We start from the raw sequence: 13717 nt of genomic DNA on the forward strand, positions 1-13717 counted from the left end.
TACGGGAGGGATTGCTTCTGCATCTCTAACTCTCTACGTGCTTCTCTTCTTTCTTCGGCTTTTACGCAGGCAGTGAAGCCTGGGGGTATTTTGGTCATTAAAGAAGAGGGCATTTTAGTCATTTAGAATATCATACGTTATGGTACTCTTGCTTTCAAAGTTGAAGTCGGTCCATGTGACATGTGGTGGCGATTAGATCACGGATGGGGCCACAACCCAATATTTGGTTGATCAAACAATCCTAGCCATCCAATTAGTGTTGTACAGAAATATATGGTTTTGATGCAATATTGGAAAAATGGATTACATTCAATGAGCAGAACTCCGAAATCTGACGGTTTGGATCATTCCATCTACATGATATTTAGACATTGGCCCCACCGTGGTGGACCCGGTAAACGACTACAAATATGAAATATGGCATGCTTCACGCCAATTTCAAACATTTTGAGTTCATTCCTTTTTGGCTTCTCGTTGTCTGGATAAAGGGCATTTGGGTCCATTACAATTACAGATGGTGTTTAATGAACTGTCATGATAATGAGTGTTTTGATTCATTTTACAAAATTAAGGCACTCGTTGGATTAATTTACAAAGATATGGGTTATATCTCTGAAATATCGGGTGATTGGTGGTGCAAAATGCCCTATGCTTCTCTAATTTTTCTGTTTTTCATCTCTACCATTGTTAATCATCGCTGCGAGGAAGAAGATGAGGGGGAAGTAAAAGAAAAAGAAGAGGAAGAAAAAGAAGTACCATTCAAAAAGAAAGGGAGAAAATGGAGAGAGGAGGAAAAAGAATAACTGACACTAGAAAAATGGAAGGCACTAGAACAAATGAAAAAAAAAACAGAGAAAGAAGAAGGAAAAGTTGGGATCGACTAGAAAAAGTTGTAGTAGAGTCGGAAAAAGTTCGGGTTGATAAGGAAAAGTTGAGGTCAACTAAGAAAAGTTGGGTCAAGTAGGAAAGGGTCGCATTGAGTCGGGGAAAGTTCAGATCGTTTCTAGAAAAGTTAGGGTCAAGTAAGAAGTTGGGGTCGGGTCAAAAAAGTTTTGGTTGTGCAGGTAAATGATCGAGTCGTGTCACGAAAAGTTCGAGTCGAGTCGAGAAAAGTTCGGATAGTGTAGGGAAAAGTTGGGGTCGAGTTGGGAAAAGTCGGGGTAGTGTTGGGAAAGTTCAATTCAAGTCAAGTAAGATAAGTTTGGGTTCTGTCGTTGGGAAAATTTGGGATCGAGTCAAGAGAGTTTGGGTTGTGTCAGAAAAATTTCCGTTCGTGTCAGGTGGGGAAAAGTTTGGGTTGTGTCGGAAAAATTTCCGTTCATGTCGAAAAAAGTTCGGGTCAGGTGGGGAAAAGTTTGGGCTGTGTCGAAAAAAATTGGGGTCAGATCGGGTCGGGTCGGGTCGGGAAAAGTTCGGGTTGATCGGGAAAACTTTTCCCTCTCGACCCCAACTTTTCCTTCTTGCTCTCTCTTTTCTTTCTTGATGTTTTTCTTTCCTTTTTCTTTTGGCGTCTTCCATTTTTTCCGACTTGCGATTCTTCTTATTCTTTTTTCCTTTATTTTCTTTTTCATTTTTCCAGCACCTTTCATTTTTCGGTGTTGATTCTTCATTTTTCTTCCTATTCCCTTCTTCTTCCTCCTCCTCTTTGATTTGCAGCAATGGTCGTCGGCGATTGTGATGGAAAAAAAAGAAAGAGAAGGAGAGGGCAATTTGGCCTTTTTATCCATGCAAATAGACCTGAAATCAAATAAAAAGTCTTCACCGTTCATTTCAATAAGGGTGCAACTTGGGTTGGGCTCAACCCGAACCCGACAGGTTCAACCCTATTTTGGTTTGGGTTGGGTTGGGAAAAGCCAACCCGATTTAATTTAGGGTTGGGTTAGGGGGTTATGCTTTTTTCCTTGTATATTTTTTGTATTGCGCTAGGTGAATCAGAACCCAAGCCAACCCGATTTCGGGTAAGATGAGTTGGGTTAGGGTTGAGAAATTTAGAGGCAAGTTGGGTTAGGATTGACCATCCACAATCCGAGGCACGGGTTAAGTCGGGTTAGGGTTGAGAGAATCCTAACTCGAGTTGGGCTCGAGTTGGCCTTAACCCGATCCAACCCGATCCGAGTTACATGATTTCAGATATATAACAGAATTTCTTCCTAAATTACTCTTTTTTACCGTTTGGATACGCGGATTTTAGAATCTAGGTTTTTAGTTTGAAAACAATGTAAAAGAGGGTATGAATCAAGCTACTAGATATTGTCCTCGCAACGTTTCTTGGATTTTAAGCAAGAAAGTCGGGTCTTAAAAATCTCTCCTACATCCTATGATTTCTAAAACCTGAAAATATGGGAGGATCTGCTACTCTCTTGCTGATGGAAAGAAGGAAGAGAAGTAAAAAATGAGTAAAAAACGACGGCTGGTCCTCTTCTTCTCTCGTCTCTGACCCTCTTTTACACTGTTTTCAAACTAAAAACCTGGATTCTAAAATCTGCGTATCCAAACGGCCCCAAGTTTCAGAAAATACGGGTTTCTTCCTTCCAATGGGTAGTTTTTGTCAAACAAATAACAATTTTCTTTGCAAGGTTGACATGGAGGGTGTTTTGGTCATTTAACACAACTCGATTTCTTTTCTTCTAGTCACATGTTTTGCCTCCTACGCACCTTCACCATTACTGCAACTTCCGAGCGAGGGTAATTTGACCACACTGGCTTGTTCTTTTAAGGGCACCCCACACTTATTAAACACTTTTTCTTATTAGCTGTTGATAGCTAATAACTTGTAAACTGTCGTTAATAGCTAGTTAATTAAGAATATAATAAGGGAGGAGAGGAGTAGCTTTTATACCATCTTAAGAAACATTTGGCATTTTAGTTCCCTATACTTTGGGTCTAATGAGGGTAGCTTCATTATTATGGAATTAAAATAACAGAGTTTCGTTCATTTAAAGAAATGAAGGGTATTTTAATAATATAATCACATTGGATCTGTTATCATATTCTTCCTCGGATGTTTGCCTCTGATAACATCTTCCCTGTTTTGCTCTATTTTAGTCATTCAAAATAACATTTTAAGTAGTTGTTTATATTTACACCCTGGATCACAAACTGTCTCCATTCTATATAGAAAACTGAAATTATCTAACTCCGGCCGGGTGGGTCCGGTTGGGGCCAACCCTGCCTCAACCCTAACCTGATCCAAGGGTTGAGAAGGGCCACTGCTAACCCGATCCAAGGGTCCGAGTTGGCCGAGTGCTAAAAAAGGGAAAAAAAATACAAAAAATGGATATATTATGTTCAGGATTGAGTCCAACAAAATAATGATAAAATTAGAAGAGACGGATTGGGTTGGGGTCGATTTGGGTTTCCCAAACCTCAACCCTAACCCAATCCGGACTTAAATCGGGTCGGGTTTTCCTAACCCTGACCCAACTCACCCAATCCTGACCCAACCGAAACCAATGGAAGGACAACCCAACTCGAGCAGAAACGGGTTAAACCCGACAGGTTTGGGTTGGGCACAGTCCAAGTTGCACCCCTATGGCTCATGAACTCTTTCCTAAAGGTTATTTCTTGGGCTGTGTGCCACATGGACATGATCAAATCAGTCCGTTTATCCGATCGATGATCACAAGTACGTCCGTTCAAATGCCATTGAGAACGATGAACCTCGGCCGCTTATGAAACAAATCTCGTTTAGTGTTCCATCAAGAATTGCCTCAAGATGCTCTACAAGATCAATGATCTTGATTACACATAGATGTCCTTAAGTGGAGCCTACGAATTGTTCGATAGCATTAACCTGGTTAATTTTCGGCCAATCTTTCCCTTACTAATTTTTCTACCATGTAAATCTCTTTGGAAGATGGTGGTGGAAAGAATAGAGATAAAGCTGGGTCAATGGAAGAAATCCTGCCCTTTTTTTGGAGTAAGGATAACCCCAATTAAGGGTTGCCCTTGCGAACCTATCAGTGCATATATATTATATTATATCTCTTTTCAAGATTTTGAATATTTCAACAACCAAGATTGAAAGATCCTATAGAGGAATTTCCTTTGGGAATGCAAAGAGGAAATGAAGAAGAAAATTATATAACATTGTGAAGTGGGGGACACTTTCTGCCCCGAGTCACTAGGAAGACTATACCCGGGGAACATTTGCCTAAGAATCACCGTATTATATTAGGCAAATGGTTGTGGAGGTTGAGAGGGGATGGAGGGAGAGATTTAGCTTGGGCAAATATGGGGAAGGTTGAGATGGGTGTGAGGGAAGAGAGTTAGCAGTTGGTCGAGGCTTGGATGTCTGAAGGTTCATGTGCGGTGTTAGAAAGAAGTTCTTTTCTTATAGATCCATGCTTTGTTTGGTTTCACTCTTTTTGAGAAAAATAGCAGGGAATGTAATTCTACTAATTCGTTGAAGGGTGTTTGGTAGGGAATTTAGCGAAATTGGGGAGTTTGACCGCCGGGGATGTCGGGCGCTTGTCGGTGACGTGGAACCCTCAAAATTCGCTGGATGAATTTCTCCGAATCGAAGAAGAAATTCTAGGCAAATTCTTTTTTCCCGTAATTGTCATAAGTTTTTAATTTTCATTGTAGTTTTTTCGGTAATTGTCATATGTTAGTACCTCCTGTTGGTATTTTTTCGTAATTTTCCTACTTTGCTTCCATTTTCCCCCTAATTTTTCATTTAAAACTTAGTCTTTCTGCCACAAATCGTAATGATTACTATTTTTTGCTATTTTATGTTTTGCTAGCCACCATTGCACCCATGTTACTTCTACCAATCTTTACGCCAAAAAAGGGAAATGTTATTGGCACTACTGTTTTTTGATGAGGGCACTCCTCACTTTATTAAAAGTACGGTATGGCCCACACCATAGGATGATCCAAACCGTCCATTAGATGGGCCATAGCCTGAATAGGTCATGCCCCAAAAAGCATTTCCATAGGCTGATCCTAATCCTCCAATCTGAATGTTAGAGGGTTGATCCTAACCCTCTATAGATCGGAGGGTTAGAATCAACCTATGGAAATAATTTTGGGGCATAAACTATTAAGGCTATGGCCCATCTAATGGACGGTTTGGATCATCCTATGGTGCGGGCCATACCGTACTTTTAATAAAGTGAGGAATGCCCTCATAAAAAAACAGTAGTGCTGATAACATTTATAAAAAAAAATCTTAAAAAATACGGCAAAAAACCTCCTTCACATCTCCTAACGTAACCAAACAACGTCTGGGAGATTTGCTCTCAATCTCCCCGTTGACTGATTTTCTTTTGATTTGCTTTTAATCTCCCTTTGACTTCTTCTTCTCCAAATCCTCCCAACATATACCAGCATCCAAACAGAGCACTAGGGTGGGGAAGGGGGATATTGAGATATTTTAGGAGGATGTGTGGTTGGGTAATTGTACTTTACATTTTGACTTTTCGAGCCTCCATAGGATATTTTGTGAGAAATAGTTTTCAAATGTGTTTAGTTTTTGGGATTTTGTTATTTTAGATTTGACAAGTGTGTGAGACATTGATTTCTATTTTTGCAAAATAACAGAACACTAGAGAGAAAACGAAATATTTAAAGAACAAGGGATATTTGAAAGGCTTTGAAAGAGAAGGGCTTTGGATTATTATTGTCGTGGTCGAATTCAAACGATTAACTTCCTTCGTAAGCGTGGTATGATGCTTATCGATCATTGTCCTCTTGCTTGGAATCTATTGGTTATCTCTTCATACATTGTTCTTTCACTCATCAGATATGGAGTTATATCCTTTCGAGGTTCGGCAACTTTTGGGTATTTTCTATGCCGAACTTGTTGCTTCAGTGGGGTCATGTTCCGTGGAGAAGGAAAGGTAAATTGTTGTGGAAAATTTGTTTGCTTGCTACATGGTGGGTGATTTGGAAGGAAAGAAATTCGAGAGTATTTGAGGGGATTGCGAAATCTCTGTATTGGCTTTACATGAAAATTATTGCTCTCTCTATTTCTTGGGCAAAATGTCTTCCGGCTTTCCGCTTTGCATCGGCCTTTGATTTATGGGAGGGGTGGAGGAAAGTTTGCTTTAGGGGGGGGGGGGGCGCTCAGATTGTTCAAAGGTGGGAGGCTTCACCCATTAGGATGCTCAAATTGAACTTTGATGGTTAGTGGGGTTGGCGGTTTGTGTCGTGATGATTGTAGTAATGTGGTGTTGGCTTATTCTTGTTCTCTTGTAGTGGTCCTCCTCGGGCCACTTTCTCTTTTCATTAATAATATTTCTCTGCCATTTCAACAAAAAAAATATATTGTCGGTTCTCCCTTCCAAGATCCACTGCTTTGGATGGACAATAGCTCATGGGAAGATTAATACGTTGGACATTCTCAAACATAACTAATGTTTTTCTCGCGAACATGTGCATTCCCTGTAAAGTTGTTGAAGAAAAGTGTGATCACCTTTTTTATCCATTGCAGGGTGGCAAAGTTAGCTTGGAGTCACATCCTTAGGTGACTTGATATCATATGGGTGCTCCCAATCCTTCATAGTTTGTTAGGAGGGTTGGTTTGGTAGACATCTTGTTGGGAAAGGTAGAATTTTGTAGAGTATGGTTTCTTTTGTGGTTATCTGGTGTCTTTAGATGGAAAGAAACCATGGAACTTTAGACGAAAAAGAAAGGATGATCAGTGGGCCGTTTGGTGAAATGAAGTGATTGATTATACTTTGGGTGGTGGGAGAAAGGAGTTTAGAGGGTACTCCACTCTTGATATGGCACGCCGCGGGGACCTATTATCAAGAACAATGTGTAAAAGGGGTAGCGTTGTCCAAAGTGGGAACCCCCTATCTTTGAGTCTCTATGGCCCTATTTGTTGTGGATTTTGAAAATCGATTAGGAATCCTGATTATTGAACATTTAGGTCCCGTTCGTTAAAGATTATGACAACCGATTGTGAGTCCAAAACTAATTATTAAACTAAGAATTACGTTTAACTGGGGTTGAGCCTCGAGCTGACCAGCTCAATTGGAAAAGACAATGTTCTTTAACCAGATGGTCGGAGGTTCAATCCTTAGCACGACTAAGGGCAAACCGGGCTGTGTGTCATTGACAGAGTTTTTAAGGACCATTTGAGCGAAGTGATGGTTGCATTTTTCTGGCCTAATTAGGAAGTGCTATTCTAACTAGGCTGAGGTTGGTGCTATTCTTACAAAACAGAGGCTATATGTGCTCTATTTTTTATGTGCCTCTGCGCCCTATGCTGGGCTTAGAGCAGCTTGTAAGATAAATCAAGACCGTTGGATCTTGTATAACATATGAGACAATGACTCACATGGTCTTGGTCACATCCGAATCGATATCCCACCTAAAGGACTATAAAAATAAACAATTTAGATTGGCTACTGATATTGGTACTACCATGTTTTTATAATTGCACAAATTTGGCTCGTAGTTTCTATTTTAACTGACTTTTGAGAGCTTTTTTGGAACTTTAAAGCCATTTTGCCGGACTTACTGTTGATGTTCGGATCAACGGATCCGTATCGCGTAAACAAGGCATAAGTGGGGCCCAATAAGTGTCTTTTAGGAAGAAAGGTAGCAATGACTTTCATTTTAATATTTTCCTTCGGACCACCATATTGCATATATGTAACCTTTATTCCCAATATACCCTCACTCTTAAGGTGAAATATCTGTAGCCACTGCTAATTTGTCAAATTGGACAAATGAAAGTGGAAATTCATTTGCAATTCTAGCTCCAATTTCAAAATGGGCGATGATATTTTCACCCCTCCCGCATTACGCATGCACCCCCTTGTAATGTGATTTGACGTCAAAAAGAGTTAAAGTTGCCCGCTTTTCGGGTCAAATCAGTTTACAAGGGGAGTGTGCACGTAATGCATGGGGAGCATGGTTTAAAATTTCGACCGAAATCCAAAATTTCGATACCGGTGGGGACCAAACTGGAATTTTCTAAAATTCCATTTTTCGCCTTTTACCAAATTTCGGATTTCGGTCCGAAATTTAAGTTTAATGACATTATTTATTAAAAAAAAAAAAAAAGTGTCGGAATTTGGAACCAAATTACCAAATTTCGGTTTTTGGTGGGGTCCGAAACGGTTACCGAAACCGAAATTTTAAACCTTGATGGGAGTGGAAATATCATCTCCCTTTCAAAATTAGACAACAAAAATTACTCTGGTCACCCCCTTTTTGACCTTTTATTCCCAAAATGCACCTAGGTTGTAAATCCCGAGCCTCTTTCATTTATTCCCAAAATGCCCCTACGTAACTTGCACCGTTCTAGATTCACGTGCATGTATTCTTCTCTTTCACGCCATAATTTTGAATTTTCAGCTCCTTTTTTTTTTTTCTCTATCTTCGCGTGCGTTGCACGTGCCAGCTGCTAGGACAAATCTCAAATCTGGATAAGGTTATTTTGGTCATTGTAAAACTACGGCCCCCTTCTTTCCATTTTTTATATGGAATCGCATATAAATAAGGTGGTGGTCCCCACCATGGGTTTGTGTGGAGATGGTGGGACCCACCCCATCAGCCCCACCGTATGAGTGTGTTTGGGTGGAGATGGTGGGCCCCAGCACCCAATCAAAACATGCTTAAATCATTGGCCCAACCCCAACAAAACATGAGGTGTAAAATGGTGGGCCCCACCCATTGCTATAGATGGGTATAGTGGACCCCACCCCATCAAAACATATGCTGTAAGATAGTGGGCCTAGGGGTGGCAACGGGGCGGGTCGGGGCCGGATGTTGGGGTCCCCTTCCCCTTCCCCTCTGCGGGGATGGTGGGGAATCCCCCTCCCCTCCCCGCGGGGAATATCTAATCCCCTTCCCCTTCCCCTCCCTGCATCCTTCGGGGACAAAATCCTCGCCCCGCCCCCACTTTGGAATCCAATCAAACCAGCAAACAGAGCTTCTTTCTTCTACGTCCATTACAGACAATATTGTGATGAATGCTATGATTCTATTCATGTGATCAACAAACAGATGGACAAAATCAGAAATGCATGGATGAGACAACAAACATAAATAACAACAGGACCTCATCTTTCAGCAATTTTCTGCATAAATTATGGAATGATAAATAGGAAATGAGCACCAGGATTACCTTCATTAACAGACAGCCAATGTGCAAAAAGTAACTATTTCAGTAGTCACAATGAACTTTAAAAGTCCATAAGTGGGCGCTCACACACGCAAAATAATGTTCATTAGTTCATTCTGTATAGCATGTTAACCCCCAGATGAGCATGAGAAATGAGAATGGAGAAGAGAACAAAATCAACAAATGACTTATTTCTTTAACTGCAATTCAGTCTAGTGCTGACATGAAACAAATTTCTAGTAGCTAAATTTTTCTTGTTGAAAATTAAAACCTGCAATCCAACCCTAAAATTTTGTTGGCACTATGATTTTTTGATAATTGCATACACTCAGCGTCTCAGGCTCTCAGCTTGTCTTTATTATTTCAACATCTGTGAAAAGGTTATTATAGTGCTCTCAGAAGCTAATTAAAAGGAAAAGACAAGCTAAGTTTATGTTTGGGGGAATCTTGTAGCCGATCCACAGAGTTTCTAGTAGTTTTCCTTAAAAAAAACACTTAAAAATTTACAAAAAAATGGCATTGATTAGCGGGGTGGGGCGGGGCGGGGCGGGGACAACTCCATCCCCTTCCCCTTCCCCTTTCAAATCGGGGAATCCCCTCCCCAAACGGGGCGGGGCGGGGCGGATCCCCGCTTTTTCGGGTGAAATTGCCAGCCCTAAGTGGGCCCCACCTAAAAAATCCATGGAAAATTATGAGGCGTACAAAAAGAACCACACAGGGGCCGTTTGGATACGTGGATTTTAGAATCCAGGTTTTTACTTTGAAATCAGTGTAAAAGAGGGTTCATGATCAAGTTGTTGTATGCTGTCCTGACAGCGTTTCTTGGATTTTAAGTGATAAATTCAAGTTTTAAAAATCTCTTCCGCATCCTAAGATTTCTAAAACTTAGAAATATGGGAGGATCTGATACTCTCTTGCTGACGGAAAGAAGGTCGAGAAGTAAAAAACGACGGCTTATCCGCTTCTTCTCTCGTCTCTTAGCTGCAATTTTGAAGAAATCCCGGATTCTAAAATCCGCGTATCGAAACGACCCCTTTGTGGTTCAAAAATCAAGGGTCTTGGGTTGGGTCGGTTTTCAGGTTGAAAAACCCAACCTAATCTTGGGTCCCGGTCAGGTCAGGTTTAAAGAAAAAAACCCAAAACTTGAACCAGTTCCAAGAAAATGCTTTCTGATTTGTAGTAGGTAAATCATGCATGATATGTCGATGATTTGAGATTATCTTATTGAGTCTAAATGCCTAGCGACAAACCATAGGCACTTTTTCTGAAACCAGATCTGACCCGACCCAGCGCTTATTTTTATATTATAAAATGAAATAAAGTGGATGAATTTTCACAAGACATGTACAAGGGCTCCCGACCGTTATTTCTATATTTCCAGGGAATTTCACTACAATAATCATGGGAAAACACTTTCAAAACGGGATCCCGTGTCGAAAATAAAGACGGGAGTGATATGAGGGACGATTCGACCCTTTTCAAGATTTTTTTACTTTATGGGGATTTGAGCCCCTTCCTTGTCTTTGAGTGGACGTGTCACCAATGGTTGATCCCTGTTTTCAGAAAACGGATTCCCGTTTTGCTAGCGGTGCTTTCATGGACATGTATTGCTAGATAAGGGAAGTGGTAGAAGACTGCATGAGACTAGGGGCGGGGCGGGGCGTTGGGAATCCCTGTCCCTGTCTCTAGAAAAATTCTCCATCCCTGCCCCGTCCCCTCTTTGGGGATGGTGCGGAATCCCCGCCCTGCCCCGTGGGGAAAATCTAATCCCCATCCCCGTCCCACACATTATAGGGAAAAATTTCCCGCCTTTCTATGATAAAAATTTCTACTTTTTTTAATCTAATTAAATACTTATTAAATAAGAATCCAAATTTCTAAACAAAAATATAACAATTTATTGAAAGACAGCCACTTATAGGGATATTTATGTAATTTTATAGATGACGATTACGGGGCGGGTCTAGAGGCATCCAAATCCCCGCTCCATCCCCGGTTCGGGGAATTTTGCAATCTCCGTACCCGTCCCCGCTTAAATCGGGGAATCCACGCCCCCCCCCCCGTGCGGGCGGATCCCCATTTCCACAGGTTTAATTGCCAGCCCTACATGAGACCCTTTTTCTATTGACTAAAAAGCACTCATAAGTAAGCTCAGCCCCCTTTCCTATTTAGCTTTGCCTATTTAGTTTTTGGTTAATTTTGGTGCTGCTTTGTTTTTGTTTTTTGTTTTGACTTTTCATTGTATCACAGTGTAACTGCCCCTGCACTTTAGGGTGGCAAAATTGACCGAACTGAACCAAAATTTCGGTTTCGGCAAACCGATTCAAATTTTGGTTTGGTTTCGGTCTGGACCATGATAAATGCGCCCCTTTTCATCGATTCGGTTTGATTCTGTTTGTTTCGGTTTTAGTTCGGTTTGGACATATATATGTTCGGTTCAGTTTGGTTTCTGTTTGGAGCGTAAGCGTGTTCTGTTCAATTTGGTTTGGAGGTCAAATTGAACTAAAACCGAACCGTTGCCACCCCTACCTGCACTTGTATGTCTCAGGATCATATCTTGACCTAGGCATTTTCTTTTATTTCTAATAAAATCTTTGTTATAGTTTGAAAAAAAAACGAAAGATTAAAAGTTATTTTCTGTAACTGTCATAATTTAGTGTAGTCACGTAACCTTAAATGCATACTGAATTTGTCACCTAAAAAAACAAATTTCCACTAAATGACATTGATTCTTTTGTTACAAGGTACACACAATGACAATGAATTTTTCTACATCACTAATGAAAAAACTTGAGCCAAAAAGCTATGTTAAGCAGGGTCAGGTTTATGAATCACGTGTTTTCCTGTAAAACCGACTTGAGATATTTTCTCGGATAGGATAGGGTTCTAGAAAATCTGACCTGCCCGACCCAAGATGTAACCCTATTGTATATTATAGGATATTGAATATGCTATGTGCCTGTGAAGTCCAGTATTATAGGATATTGGTTGGCTAACGTTTTCCCACCATTTGACCGGTCTCTCTCTCTCTCTCCCTCCACACACACACAACAGGAACAGTTGGTGGGCCCAACAGAAACTGTTGGTGGAATGGTGGGCCCATCTTTGAACAACGTAGGCCTCGCCCATACCACCCTTTTTAAAAGTAACAATGGGGCCTACCTCATAGGATGGTCCAAGCTGTTCATTTGTTTGGCCATAACACAAATAGGATGTAGTCCATAAATCATATGCTGTGCGGTCAACAAATGAACATTTTTTTACCATCCTGTGAAGTGGGCCCCTTTTTACTTTTTCAAAAATATTAGATTTCATGCTCGCACAGCATATTAATAGGGAAATGATTTCAGCACAACTATGTTTTGATACAAGACGCTCATGTTTCTTGTCTTTTAGTATTTAAAGAGCTGTAAAAGGGTTTTACGGTTCCCAAAAAGCACTTATATGACAATTAAATACTAAAAGACAAGAAACATGAGCGTCTTGTATCAAAAATGTTTGTGTTGAAATCATTTCCCCATTATATTATAGGGGATTTGCTAGGGAACATTGCATAAGGCATTTCACGGGCTGGCTGTTGCATGAGAGAGCAGCGATGTAGGATTAGATTTTGTCATATTCATTTAAGTCATCTGAGGTCGCTGCTCTCTCATGCAACAGCCCACCCGCGAAATGCCTTCTGCGATGGTCCCTAGCAAATCCCATGTTATAGATAGATAAAATAATGAGTTTGTATATGATATCCACACATACATGGAATTATTTCAAATGTATATAGTGGGTCCACATTATTAGGTTATCCAAACTTTCTATTTATTAGACCCCCAACTTAAATGGGTGTGTCCTCAAAATCATCAGCATAGGATGACAAACATCGATCAATATGAAGTCTGCGATAGCAGAGAGATGAGTAGAAAATCTTCTGGGAAAGGTAAATAATTCTAAAGATTACTTGTTTTGTCACTTTTATATACTTCTCCATATTCAACTATTTGTACTTATTGATAGGAAATGTAGTCCCTTAAAACAAGTTCAAAGAATAAAAACATAAAATTGCAAATTAATTGGATAGCAAAATTAATGTTCTTAGGACTAACAAAGATGTGGTTAACATGAAATTTTAGGATTAAAGACCTAGATCATCAGTCTTTATATGTCTTCAGCATTAAAATTCATAGAGATAGACCCAACATTGTCACAAGAAAAGTATTTCGATGCAAAACTATAGTATTTTACAATTAAAGCGGAAAAATCAATCGACGCACCTATATTTAAGACGGAGAGACTTAGAAACGTGTCGTGTAATAAAATTAAAATTCCCGAGAAAAAAAAACAAAATGGAAAAGGTTTCATATACCTAAATTGTGCAAAGCTTGTTTCTATGTTATGTATGCGACATGACCTCCTCTTAGCAAAGGGAATGCTTAGTAAATACTAGCAAAACTCAAGATCATTATACTGAAAATCTAAATCCAATTTACTTGATATATAGAGCACTTAAAACATTGATGTTACATAGTTCATAGGTTTGCTTGGATCTGGATTGGGTTCCCCACATTCATAATAACCAGGTAATGTAAGATTAGGCTCCATTATTAGTTGTATTTAGAAAAAATTAACACTAAATCATGGTCA

The sequence above is a fragment of the Tasmannia lanceolata genome, unplaced genomic scaffold, assembly GCF_043159265.1.
Source record: "Tasmannia lanceolata isolate RefF3 unplaced genomic scaffold, GAP_Taslan_0.1 ptg000018l, whole genome shotgun sequence".
Taxonomy (NCBI): domain Eukaryota; kingdom Viridiplantae; phylum Streptophyta; class Magnoliopsida; order Canellales; family Winteraceae; genus Tasmannia; species Tasmannia lanceolata.